Consider the following 13,592-nt stretch of genomic DNA (forward strand, 5'->3'; position numbering starts at 1 on the left):
GGGTGGCCGGAGCCAGTCTGTTTTTTACACGGCAATGCGTTCCGGCGGTCGGATCCGGTCCGGTTTTTCTGCGGCAGTCCATTCCGGGGTCCGGACCCGGTCCGGATTTTCCGCGGCAGTGCATTCCGGGGGCTGGATGCAATCCGGTTTTTCCGCGGCAGTGCATTCCGTGGGCCGGATCCGGTCCGGTTTTTCCTCGGCAGTGCATACCGGGGGCAGGATCCGGTCTGGTTTTTCCGCGGCAGTCCATACTGGAGGTCGGATCCGGTCCGGGTTTTCTGCGGCAGTCCATTCCGGGGGCCACATCCGGTCGGGTTTTTGCGCGGCGGTCCGTTCTGCAGGACAGATCTGGTCCAGTTTTTGCACGGCGGCCCGTTCCGCTGGCCGCGTCCGGTGCGGTTTTTGCGCAGCGGGACGGATCCGGTCCGGTTTTTGCGCGGTGGCCCGTTCCACGGGCCGCATCCGGTCCGGTTTTTGCCCGGCGGCCCGTTCCGCGGGTCGGATCCGGTCCAGTTTTTGCGCGGCAGCACGGATCCGGTTCGATTTTTGCTCGGCGGCCCGTTCCGCGGGCTGGATCCTGTCCGGTTTTTGCGGCGGCGGCCCGTTCCGCGGGCCGCATCTGGTCCGGTTTTTGCGCGGCGGTGCGTTCCGCGGGCCGGATCCGGTCCAGTTTTTGCGCGGCGGCCCGTTCCGCGGGCCGGATCCGGTCCAGTTATTCCGCGGCAGCGCATTCCGCGGGCCGCATCCGGTCCGGTTATTGCGCGGCGGCCCGTTCCGCGGGCTGGATCCGGTCCGGTTCTTCCCCGGCGGCGCATTTCGCGGGCCGGATCCACGCCGGTTTTTGCGCGGCGGCGCATTCCACGGGCCGGATCCGGTCCGGTTTTTGCGCGGCGGCGCATTCCGCGGGCCGCATCCGGTCCGGTTTTTGCGCGGCGGCGCATTCCGCGGCCGCATCCGGTCCGGTTTTTCCGCGCAGGTGAATTCCTTGGCCCGATCCGGTCCGTTTTTTGCGCGGCGGCCCGTTCTGCGGGCCGGATCCGTTCCGGATTTCCCTCGGCGCTGCATTCCACGGGCCGGATCCAGTCCAGTTTTTCCGCGGCAGCGCAGTCCGCGGGCCGCATCCGGTTCGGTTTTAGCGTGGCGGCCTCTCCGCGGGCCCCATCCGGTCCGGTTCTTGCGCAGCAGCCCGTTCCGCGGGCTGGATCCGGTCCGGTTCTTCTGCGGCGGCGCATTCCGCGGGCCGGATCCCGTCCGGTTTTTGCGCGGCGCACCGTTTGACGGGCCGGATCCGGTCCGGTTTTTCCGCGCAGGTGCATTCCTTGGCCCGATCCGGTCCGTTTTTTGCGCGGCGGCCCGTTCTGCGGGCCGGATCCGTTCCGGTTTTCCCTCGGCGCTGCATTCCACGGGCCGGATCCGGTCCAGTTTTTCTGCGGCAGTGCATTCCGGGGGCCGGATCCGGTCCGGTTTTTCCTCGGCAGTGCATTCCGCGGGCCAGATCCGGTCCGGTTTTTCTTTGGCGGCGCATTCCGGAGGCCGGATCTAGTCTGGTTTTCCGCGGCAGGCATTCCGGGTGGCCGGAGCCAGTCCGTTTTTTACACGGCAATGCGTTGCGGCGGTCGGATCCGGTCCGGTTTTTCTGCGGCAGTCCATGCCGGGGTCCGGACCCGGTCCGGTTTTTCCGCGGCAGTGCATTCCGGGGGCTGGATCCGGTACGGTTTTTCCACAGCATTCCATTCCGCGGTCCATATCCGGTCCGGTTTTCCGCGGCAGTGCATTCCGGGGGCTGGATGCAATCCGGTTTTTCCGCGGCAGTGCATTCCGTGGGCCGGATCCGGTCCGGTTTTTCCGCGGCAGTGCATACCGGGGGCCCGGATCCGGTCTGGTTTTTCCGCGGCAGTCCATACTGGAGGTCGGATCCGGTCCGGGTTTTCTGCGGCAGTCCATTCCGGGGGCCGCATCCGGTCCGGTTTTTGCGCGGCGGCCCGTTCCGCAGTCCGGATCCGGTCCGGTTGTTGCGCGGTGGCCCGTTCCTTGGGACGGATCCAGTTCGGTTTTTGCGCGGCGGGACGGATCGTGTCCGGTTTTTGCGCGGCGGCCTGTTGCGCGGTCCCGATCCGGTCCGGTTTTTGCGCGGCGGGACGGATCCGGTCCGGTTTTTGCGTGGCGGTCCGTTCCGCAGGACAGATCTGGTCCAGTTTTGCACGGCGGCCCGTTCCGCTGGCCGCGTCTGGTGCGGTTTTTGCGCGGCAGTCCATTCCGCGGGCCGCATCCGGTCCGGTTTTTGCGCGGCGGGCCGGATCCGGTCCGGTTTTTGCGCGGCGGCCCGTTCCGCGGGCCGCATCCGGACCGGTTTTTGCGCGGTGGCCCGTTCCCTGGGCCGGATCCGGTCCAGTTTTTTCGCGGCAGCCCGGGTCCGGTCTGGTTTTAGCGCGGCGGCCCGTTCCACGGGTCGCATCCGGTACGGTTTTTGCGCGGCAGTCCATTCCGCGGGCCGGATCCGGTCCGGTTTTTGCGCGGCGGGCTGCATCCGGACAGGTTTTTGCGCGGCGGACCCTTCCGCGGGCCGCATCCGGTCCGGTTTTTGCGCGGCGGCCCGTTCCGCGGGCAGCATCCGGTCCGAATTTTGCACGGCGGCGTGTTCCGTGCGCCGGATCCGGTCCGGTTTTTTCACGGCGGTCCGTTCCGCGGGCCGGATCCCGTCCGGCTTTTTTCGCGGCAGCACATTCTGCGGGCCGCATCTGGTCCGGTTTTTGTGCGGCGGGCCGGATCCCGTCCGGTTTTTGCGCGGTACACCGTTCCGCGGGCCGCATCCAATCCGGATTTTGTGCAGCGGCCCATTCCGCTGGCCGTATCCGGTCCGGTTTTTGTGCTGCGGCACGTTCCGCTGGCCGCATCCGGTCTGGTTTTTGCGCGGCGGCCCATTCCGCAGTCCGGATACGGTCCGGTTTTTGCACGGCGGTCCGTTCCGCGGGCCGGATCCTGTCCGGTTTTTGCGCGGCGGCGCGGGTCCGGTTCGGTTTTTGAGCGGCGGCCCGTTCCGCTGGCCGCATCCGGTTCGGTTTTTGCGCGGCAGCCCGTTCCGCCGGCTGGATCCGGGCCGGTTTTTGCGCGGCGGTGCATTCCGCGGGCTGGATCCGGTCCGCTTTTTCCGCGGCGGCGCATTCCCTGGGACGGATCCGGTCCGGTTTTTGCGCGGCGGCCCATTCCGCGGGCCGGATCCGGTCCAGTTTTTGCGCGGCGGCCCGGATCCGGTTCGGTTTTTGCGCCGCGGTCCGTTCCGCGGGACGGATCTGGTCCGATTTTTGCGCGGCGGCCTGTTCCGCGGGTCGCATCCGGTCCGGTTATTGCGCGGCGGCCCGGATCCGGTTTGGTTTTTGCGCGGCGGCCCGTTCCGCGGGACGGATCCGGTCCGGTTTTTGCGCGGCGGCCCATTCCGCGGGCCCCATCCGGTCCAGTTTTTGCGCCGCAGCTTGGATTCGGTCCGGTTTTTGCACGGCGGCCCGTTCCGCGGGTCGGATCTGGTCCAGTTTTTGCGCGGCGGCCTGGATCCGGTTCGGTTTTTGCGCGTCGGCCCGTTCCGCGGGCTGGATCCGGTCCGGTTTTTGCGCGGCGGCCCGTTCCGCGGGCCGCATCCGGTCCGGTTTTTGCGCGGCGGCGCGTTCCGCGGGCCGGATCCGGGCCGGTTTTTGCGCGGCGGCGCATTCCGCGGGCCGGATCCGGTCCGGTTTTTCCATGGCAGCGCATTCCGCGGGCCGCATCCGGTTCGGTTTTAACGCGGCGGCCTCTTCCGCGGGCCGCATCCGGTCCGGTTCATGCGCGGCGGCCCGTTCCGCGGGCTGGATCCGGTCCGGTTCTTCCGCGGCGGTGCATTTCGCGGGACGGATCCACGCCGGTTTTTGTGCGGCGGCGCATTCCACGGGTCGGATCCGGTCCGGTTTTTGCGCGGCGGCGCATTCGACGGGCCGCATCCGGTCCGGTTTTTGTGCGGCGGTGCATTCCGCGGGCCGGATCCGGTCCGGTTTTTGCGCGGCGGCGCATTCCGCGGCCGTATCCGGTCCGGTTTTTGCGCGGCGGCCCGTTCGACGGGCCGCATCCGGTCCGGTTTTTCCGCGCAGGTGCATTCCTTGGCCCGATCCGGTCCGTTTTTTGCGCGGCGGCCCGTTCTGCGGGCTGGATCCGTTCCGGATTTCCCTCGGCGCTGCATTCCACGGGCCGGATCCGGTCCAGTTTTTCCGCGGCAGCGCATTCCGCGGGCCGCATCCGGTCCGATTCTTGCGCGGCAGCCCGTTCCGCGGGCTGGATCCGGTCCGGTTCTTCTGCGGCGGCGCATTTCGCGGGCCGCATCCGGTTCGGTTTGTTCGCGGCGGTCCCTTCCGCGGGCCGGATCCGGGCCGGTTTTTGCGCGGCGGCGCATTCCGCGGGCCAGATCCGGTCCGTTTTTTGCGCGGCGTCCCGTTTGACGGGCCACATCCGGTCCGGTTTTTCCGCGCAGGTGCATTCCTTGGCCCAATCCGGTCCGTTTTTTGCGCGGCGGCCCGTTCTGTGGGCCGCATCCTGTCCGGTTTTCCCTCGGTGCTGCATTCCACGGGCCGGATCCGGTCCAGTTTTTCCGCGGCAGTGCATTCCGGGGGCCAGATCCGGTCCGGTTTTTCCTCGGCAGTGCATTCCGCGGGCCAGATCCGGTCCGGTTTTTCTTTGGCGGCGCATTCCGGAGGCCGGATCTAGTCTGTTTTTTCCGCGGCAGGCATTCCGGGTGGCCGGAGCCAGTCTGTTTTTTACACGGCAATGCGTTCCGGCGGTCGGATCCGGTCCGGTTTTTCTGCGGCAGTCCATTCCGGGGTCCGGACCCGGTCCGGATTTTCCGCGGCAGTGCATTCCGGGGGCTGGATGCAATCCGGTTTTTCCGCGGCAGTGCATTCCGTGGGCCGGATCCGGTCCGGTTTTTCCTCGGCAGTGCATACCGGGGGCAGGATCCGGTCTGGTTTTTCCGCGGCAGTCCATACTGGAGGTCGGATCCGGTCCGGGTTTTCTGCGGCAGTCCATTCCGGGGGCCACATCCGGTCGGGTTTTTGCGCGGCGGTCCGTTGCGCGGGCCGCATCCGGTCCGGTTTTTGCGCAGCGGCCCATTCCATAGGCCGGATCCGGTCCGGTTGTTGCGCGGCGGCCCGTTCCGCAGTCCGGATCCGGTCCGGTTGTTGCGCGGTGGCCCGTTCCTTGGGATGGATCCGGTTCGGTTTTTGCGCGGCGGGACGGATCGTGTCCAGTTTTTGCGCGGTGGCCTGTTGCGCAGTCCCGATCCGGTCCGGTTTTTGCGCGGCGAGACGGATCCGGTCCGGTTTTTGCGCGGCGGCCCGTTCCGCGGGCCGGATCCGGTCCGTTTTTTGCGCGGCGTCCCGTTTGACGGGCCACATCCGGTCCGGTTTTTCCGCGCAGGTGCATTCCTTGGCCCGATCCGGTCCGTTTTTTGCGCGGCGGCCCGTTCTGTGGGCCGCATCCTGTCCGGTTTTCCCTCGGCGCTGCATTCCATGGGCCGGATCCGGTCCAGTTTTTCCGCGGCAGTGCATTCCGGGGGCCGGATCCGGTCCGGTTTTTCCTCGGCAGTGCATTCCGCGGGCCAGATCCGGTCCGGTTTTTCTTTGGCGGCGCATTCCGGAGGCCCTATCTAGTCTGGTTTTTCCGCGGCAGGCATTCCGGGGGGCCGGAGCCAGTCTGTTTTTTACACGGCAATGCGTTCCGGCGGTCGATCCCGTCCGGTTTTTCTGCGGCAGTCCATTCCGGGGTCCGGACCCGGTCCGGATTTTCCGCGGCAGTGCATTCCGGGGGCTGGATGCAATCCGGTTTTTCCGCGGCAGTGCATTCCGTGGGCCGGATCCGGTCCGGTTTTTCCTCGGCAGTGCATACAGGGGGCAGGATCCGGTCTGGTTTTTCCGCGGCAGTCCATACTGGAGGTCGGATCCGGTCCGGGTTTTCTGCGGCAGTCCATTCCGGGGGCCGCATCCGGTCGGGTTTTTGCGCGGCGGTCCGTTGCGCGGGCCGCATCCGGTCCGGTTTTTGCGCAGCGGCCCATTCCATAGGCCAGATCCGGTCCGGTTGTTGCGCGGCGGCCCGTTCCGCGGGCCAGATCCGGTCCGGTTGTTGCGCGGTGGCCCGTTCCTTGGGACGGATACGGTTCGGTTTTTGCGCGGCGTGACGGATCGGGTCCGGTTTTTGCGCGGCAGCCCGTTCTGCGGTCCCGATCCGGTACGGTTTTTGCGCGGCGGGACGGATCCGGTCCGGTTTTTGCGCGGCGGCCTGTTCCGCGGGCCGCAGCCGGTGCGGTTTTTGTGCGGCGGCCCGGATCCGGTTCGGTTTTTGCGCGGCTGTCCGTTCCGCAGGCCGGATCCGGTCCGGTTTTTGCGCGGCGGCGCATTCCGTGGGCCGGATCCTGTCCGGTTTTTGCGCGGCGGCGCATTCCGCGGGCCGGATCCGGTCCGGTTTTTCCGCGCAGGTGCATTCCTTGGCCCGATCCGGTCCGTTTTTTGCGCGGCGGCCCGTTCTGCGGGCCGGATCCGTTCCGGTTTTCCCTCGGCGCTGCATTCCACGGGCCGGATCTGGTCCAGTTTTTCCGCGGCAGTGCATTCCGGGGGCCAGATCCGGTCCGGTTTTTCTTTGGCGGCGTATTCCGGAGGCCGGATCTAGTCTGGTTTTTCCGCGGCAGGCATTCCGGGGGGCCGGAGCCAGTCCGTTTTTTACACGGCAATGCGTTCCGGCGGTCGGATCCGGTCCGGTTTTTCTGCGGCAGTCCATTCCGGGGTCCGGACCCGGTCCGGTTTTTCCGCGGCAGTCCATACTGGAGGTCGGATCCGGTCCGGGTTTTCCGCGGCACTCCATTCCGGGGGCCGCATCCGGTCCGGTTTTTGCGCGGCGGCCCATTCCATAGGCCGGATCCGGTCCGGTTGTTGCGCGGCGGCCCGTTCCGCAGTCCGGATCCGGTCCGGTTGTTGCGCGGTGGCCCGTTCCTTGGGATGGATCCGGTTCGGTTTTTGCGCGGCGTGAGGGATCGTGTCCGGTTTTTGCGCGGCGGCCTGTTGCGCGGTCCCGATCCGGTCCGGTTTTTGCGCGGCGGGACGGATCCGGTCAGGTTTTTGCGCGGCGGCCCGTTCCGCGGGCCGGATCCGGTCCAGTTTTTGCGCGGCGGCCCGGATCCGGTTCGGTTTTTGCGCGGCGGTCCGTTCCGCGGGACAGATCTGGTCCAGTTTTTGCACGGCGGCCCGTTCCGCGGGCCGCGTCCGGTGCGGTTTTTGCGCGGCAGTCCATTCCGCGGGCCGCATCCGGTCCGGTTTTTGCGCGGTGGCCCGTTCCGCGGGCCGCATCCGGACCGGTTTTTGCGCGGCGGACCGTTCCCTGGGCCGGATCCGGTCCAGTTTTTGCGCGGCAGCGCGGCTCCGGTCCGGTTTTAGCGCGGCGGCCCGTTCCACGGATCGCATCCGGTTCGGTTTTTGCGCGGCGGCCCGTTCCGCGGGCCGGATCCAGTCCGGTTTTTGCGCGGCGGCCCGTTCCGCGGGCCGGATCCCGTCCGGTTTTTGCGCCGCAGCCTGGATCCGGTCCGGTTTTTGCACTGCGGCCCATTCCGCGGGCCGGATCCGGGCCGGTTTTTGCGCGGCGGCGCATTCCCTGGGACGGATCCGGTCCGGTTCTTGCGCGGCGGCCCGTTCTTCGGGCCGGATCCGGTCCGGTTTTTCCGCGGCAGCGCATTCCGCGGGCCGGATCCGGTCCGGTTTTTGCGCGGCGGCCCGTTCCGCGGGCCGGATCTGATCCAGTTTTTGCACGGCGGCCGGGGTCCGGTTCGGTTTTAGCGCGGCGGCCTCTCCCGCAGGCCGGATCCGGTCCGGTTTTTGCAAGGTGGTCCGTTCCGCGGGCCGGATCCGGTCCGGTTTTTGCTCGGCGGCTCGGATCCGGTCCGGTTTTTGCGCGGCAGCCCGTTCTGCGGGCCGCATCTGGTCCGGCTTTTGCGCGGCGCACCGTTCCGCTGGCTGCATCCGGTCTGGTTTTTGCGCGGCGGCCTGTTCCGCGGGTCGCATCCGGTCCGATTTTTGCGCGGCGGCCTGTTCCGCGGGTCGCATCCGGTCCGGTTTTTGCGTGGCGGCCTGTTCCCCGGGCCGGATCCGGTCCGGTTGTTGCGCAGCGGCCCATTCCGTGTGCCGGATCCTGTGCGGTTTTTGCGCGGAGCCCCGTTCCGCGGGCCGCATCCGTTCCTGTTGTTGCGCGGCAGCCCGGAACCCGACCAGTTTTTGCGCGGCGGCCCGTTCCGCGGGCCAGATCCGGTCCAGTTTTTGCGCGGCAGCCTGGGTCCGGTTCGGTTTTAGCGCGGCGGCCCGTTCCTCGGGCCGCATCCGGTACGGTTTTTGCGCGGCAGCCCGTTCCGCAGGCCGGATCCGGTCCGGTTTTTGCACGGCGTGACGGATCGTGTCCGGTTTTTGCGCGGCAGCCCGTTCCGCGGTCCCTATCCATTCCGTTTTTTGCATGGCGGGACGGATCCGGTTCGGTTTTTGCGTGGCGGGCCGGATCCGGTTCGGTTTTTGCGCGGCGGTCCGTTCCGCGGGACGGATCTGGTCTGGCTTTTGCGCGGCGGCCCGTTCCGCGGGCCGCATCCGGTCCGGTTTTTGCGCGGCGGGCCGGATCTGGTCCGGTTTTTCCGCGGCAGTCCATTCCCGCGGGTCGGATCCGGTCCGGTTTTTTCGCGGCAGTACATTACGTGGGCTGGATCCTGTCGGGTTTTTTCCACGGCAGTGTATTCGGGGGCCGAATCTGGTCCGTTTTTTCCGCGGCAGTCCATTCCGTGGGCCGGATCCGGCCCGTTGTTCCGCAGCAGTGCATACCGGGTGCCGGATCCGGTACAGTTTTTCCGCGGCGGCGCGTTACGCGGGCCGGATCCGGTCCAGTTTTTGCGCGGCAGCCCGCATCCGGTCCGGTTTTTGCGCGGCGGCCCGTTCTGCGGGCCGCATCCGGTCCGTATTTTGCGCAGCGGCCCGTTGCGCGGGCCGCATCCGTTCCGGTTTTTGGGCGGCGGCCCATTCCATAGGCCGGATCCGGTCCGGTTTTTGCGCGGCGGCCCATTCCGCGGGCCGGATCCGGTCCGGTTGTTGCGCGGTGGCCCGTTCCTTGGGACGGATACGGTTCGGTTTTTGCGCGGCGGTACGGATCGTGTCCGGTTTTTGCGCGGCAGCCCGTTCTGCGGTCCCGATCCGGTCTGGTTTTTGCGCGGCGGGACGGATCCCGTCCGGTTTTTGCGCAGCGACCCGTTCCGCGGGCCGCATCCGGTTCGGTTTTTGCGCGGCGGCCCGTTCCGCGGGCCGGATACGGTCCAGTTTTTGCGCGGCAGCCCGGAACCGGTCCGGTTTTTGCGCAGCGGCCCATTCCGCTGGCTGTATCCGGTCCGGTTTTTGTGCTGCGGCGCGTTCCGTAGGCCGCATCCGGTCCGGTTTTTGCGCGGCGGCCCGTTCTGCGGTCCGGATACCATCCGGTTTTTGCACGGCGGTCCGTTCCGCGGGCCGGATCCAGTCCGGTTTTTGCGCAGCAGCCCGGAACCTGTCCGGTTTTTGCGCGGCGGCCCGTTCCGCGGGCCGGATCGGGTCCAGATTTTGCGCGGCGGCCCGGGTCCGGTTCGGTTTTTGAGCGACGGCCCGTTCCGCGGGCTGGATCCGGTCCGGTTTTTGCGCGGCGGCCCGTTCCGCGGGCCGGATTCGGGCTGGTTTTTGCGCGGCGGTGCATTCCGCGGGCCGGAACCTGTCCGGTTTTTCCGCGGCGGCGCATTCCCTGGGACGGATCCGGTCCGGTTCTTGCGCGGCGGCCTCTTCCGCGGGCCGGATCCGGTGCGGTTCTTGTGCGGTGGCCCTTTCCGCGGGCCGCATCCAGTCCGTTTTTTGCGCAGCGGCGCATTCCGCGGGCCGGATCGGGTCCGTTTTTTGCGCGGCCGTCCATTCCGCGGGCCGGATCCGGTCCGTTTTTTGCGCGGCGGCCCGTTCGACGGGCCGCATCCGGTCCGGTTTTTCCGCGGCGCTGCATTCCGCGGGCCGGATCCGGTCCCGTTTTTCCGCGGCGGCGCATTCCCTGGGACGGATCTGGTCCGGTTCTTGCGCGGCGGCCCGTTCTGCGGGCCGGATCCGTTCCGGTTTTCCCTCGGCGCTGCATTCCACAGGCCGGATCCGGTCCAGTTTTTCCGCGGCAGTGCATTCCGGGGGCCGGATCCGGTCCGGTTTTTCCTCGGCAGTGCATTCCGCGGGCCGGATCCGGTCCGGTTTTTTGGCGGCAGTCCATTCCGGGGTCCGGATCCGTTCGGTTTTTGCGCGACGGCCCGTTCCGCGGGTCGCATCCGGTCCTAGTTTTTGCGCGGCGGGCCGGATCCGGTCCGGTTTTTGCGCGGCGGCCCGTTGCGCGGGCCGCATCCGGACAGGTTTTTGCGCGGCGGTCCCTTCCGCGGGCCGCATCCAGTCCGGTTTTTGCGCGGCGGCCCGGAACCCGACCGGTTTTTGCGCAGCGGCCCATTCCGCTGGCCGGATCCGGTCCGGTTTTTGTGCTGCGGCGCGTTCCGCTGGCCGCATCCGGTCCGGTTTTTGCGCGGCGGCCCATTCCGCAGTACGGATACGGTCCGTTTTTTGCACGGCGGTCCATTCCGCGGGCCGGATCCAGTCTGGTTTTTGCGCAGCGGCCCGGAACCTGTCCGGTTTTTGCACGGCGGCCCGTTCCGCGGGCCGGATCAGGTCCAGATTTTGCGCGGCGGCCCGGGTCCGGTTCGGTTTTTGCGCGGCGGCCCGTTCCGCGGGCCGGATCCGGTTTGGTTTTTGCGCGGCGGTGCATTCCGCGGGCTGGATCCGGTCCGCTTTTTCCGCGGCGGCGCATTTCCCGGGACGGATCCGGTCCGGTTTTTGTGCGGCGGCCCGTTCCGCGGGCCAGATCCGGTCCAGTTTTTGCACGGCGGCCCGGGTCCGGTCCGGTTTTAGCGCGGCGGACCGTTCCGCGGGCCGCATCCGGTTCGGTTTTTGCGCGCCGGGCCGGATCCGGTTCGGTTTTAGCGCGGCGGCCCATTCCGCGGGCCGCATCCGGTCCGTTTTTTGCGCGGCGGCGCATTCCGCGGGCCGGATCCGGTCTGTTTTTTGCGCGGCGGCCCGTTCGACGGGCTGCATCCGGTCCGGTTTTTCCGCGCAGGTGCATTCCTTGGCCTGATCCGGTCCGTTTTTTGCGCGGCGGCCCGTTCTGCGGGCCGGATCCGTTCCGGTTTTCCCTCGGCGCTGCATTTCACGGGCCGGATCCGGTCCAGTTTTTCCGCGGCAGTGCATTCCGGGGGCCGGATCCGGTCCGGTTTTTCCTCGGCAGTGCATTCCGCGGGCCAGATCCGGTCCGGTTTTTCTTTGGCGGCGCATTCCGGAGGCCCTATCTAGTCTGGTTTTATCGCGGCAGGCATTCCGGGGGGCCAGAGCCAGTCCGTTTTTATACACGGCAATGCGTTCCGGCAGTCGGATCCGGTCCGGTTTTTCTGCGGCAGTCCATTCCGGGGTCCGGACCTGGTCCGGTTTTTCCGCGGCAGTGCATTCCGGGGGCTGGATCCGGTACGGTTTTTCCACAGCATTCCATTCCGCGGTCCATATCCGGTCCGTTTTTCCGCAGCAGTGCATTCCGGGGGCTGGATGCAATCCGGTTTTTCCGCGGCAGTGCATTCCGTGGGCCGGATCCGGTCCGGTTTTTCCGCGGCAGTGCATACCGGGGGCAGGATCCGGTCTGGTTTTTCCGCGGCAGTCCATACTGGAGTTCGGATCCGGTCCGGGTTTTCCGCGGCAGTCCATTCCGCGGGCCGCATCCGGTCCGGTTTTTGCGCGGCGGACCGTTCCACGGGCCGGACCCGGTCCGGATTTTGCGCAGCGGCCCGTTCCGCGGGCCGGATCCGGTCCGGTTGTTGCGCGGTGGCCCGTTCCTTGGGACGGATACGGTTCGGTTTTTGCGCGGCGTGACGGATCGGGTCCGGTTTTTGCGCGGCAGCCCGTTCTGCGGTCCCGATCCGGTACGGTTTTTGCGCGGCGGGACGGATCCGGTCCGGTTTTTGCGCGGCGGCCTGTTCCGCGGGCCGCAGCCGGTGCGGTTTTTGTGCGGCGGCCCGGATCCGGTTCGGTTTTTGCGCGGCTGTCCGTTCCGCAGGCCGGATCCGGTCCGGTTTTTGCGCGGCGGCGCATTCCGTGGGCTGGATCCTGTCCGGTTTTTGCGCGGCGGCGCATTCCGCGGGCCGGATCCGGTCCGGTTTTTCCGCGCAGGTGCATTCCTTGGCCCGATCCGGTCCGTTTTTTGCGCGGCGGCCCGTTCTGCGGGCCGGATCCGTTCCGGTTTTCCCTCGGCGCTGCATTCCACGGGCCGGATCTGGTCCAGTTTTTCCGCGGCAGTGCATTCCGGGGGCCAGATCCGGTCCGGTTTTTCTTTGGCGGCGTATTCCGGAGGCCGGATCTAGTCTGGTTTTTCCGCGGCAGGCATTCCGGGGGGCCGGAGCCAGTCCGTTTTTTACACGGCAATGCGTTCCGGCGGTCGGATCCGGTCCGGTTTTTCTGCGGCAGTCCATTCCGGGGTCCGGACCCGGTCCGGTTTTTCCGCGGCAGTCCATACTAGGAGGTCGGATCCGGTCCGGGTTTTCCGCGGCACTCCATTCCGGGGGCCGCATCCGGTCCGGTTTTTGCGCGGCGGCCCATTCCATAGGCCGGATCCGGTCCGGTTGTTGCGCGGCGGCCCGTTCCGCAGTCCGGATCCGGTACGGTTGTTGCGCGGCGGCCCGTTCCTTGGGATGGATCCGGTTCGGTTTTTGCGCGGCGTGAGGGATCGTGTCCGGTTTTTGCGCGGCGGCCTGTTGCGCGGTCCCGATCCGGTCCGGTTTTTGCGCGGCGGGACGGATCCGGTCAGGTTTTTGCGCGGCGGCCCGTTCCGCGGGCCGGATCCGGTCCAGTTTTTGCGCGGCGGCCCGGATCCGGTTCGGTTTTTGCGCGGCGGTCCGTTCCGCGGGACAGATCTGGTCCAGTTTTTGCACGGCGGCCCGTTCCGCGGGCCGCGTCCGGTGCGGTTTTTGCGCGGCAGTCCATTCCGCGGGCCGCATCCGGTCCGGTTTTTGCGCGGTGGCCCGTTCCGCGGGCCGCATCCGGACCGGTTTTTGCGCGGCGGACCGTTCCCTGGGCCGGATCCGGTCCAGTTTTTGCGCGGCAGCGCGGGTCCGGTCCGGTTTTAGCGCGGCGGCCCGTTCCACGGATCGCATCCGGTTCGGTTTTTGCGCGGCGGCCCGTTCCGCGGGCCGGATCCAGTCCGGTTTTTGCGCGGCGGCCCGTTCCGCGGGCCGGATCCCGTCCGGTTTTTGCGCCGCAGCCTGGATCCGGTCCGGTTTTTGCACTGCGGCCCATTCCGCGGGCCGGATCCGGGCCGGTTTTTGCGCGGCGGCGCATTCCCTGGGACGGATCCGGTCCGGTTCTTGCGCGGCGGCCCGTTCTTCGGGCCGGATCCGGTCCGGTTTTTCCGCGGCAGCGCATTCCGCGGGCCGGATCCGGTCCGGTTTTTGCACGGCGGCCCGTTCCGCGGGCCGGATCTGATCC

The sequence above is a fragment of the Phalacrocorax carbo genome, chromosome 10 (genome assembly GCF_963921805.1).
Source record: "Phalacrocorax carbo chromosome 10, bPhaCar2.1, whole genome shotgun sequence".
In the NCBI taxonomy this organism is placed as follows: Eukaryota; Metazoa; Chordata; class Aves; order Suliformes; family Phalacrocoracidae; genus Phalacrocorax; species Phalacrocorax carbo.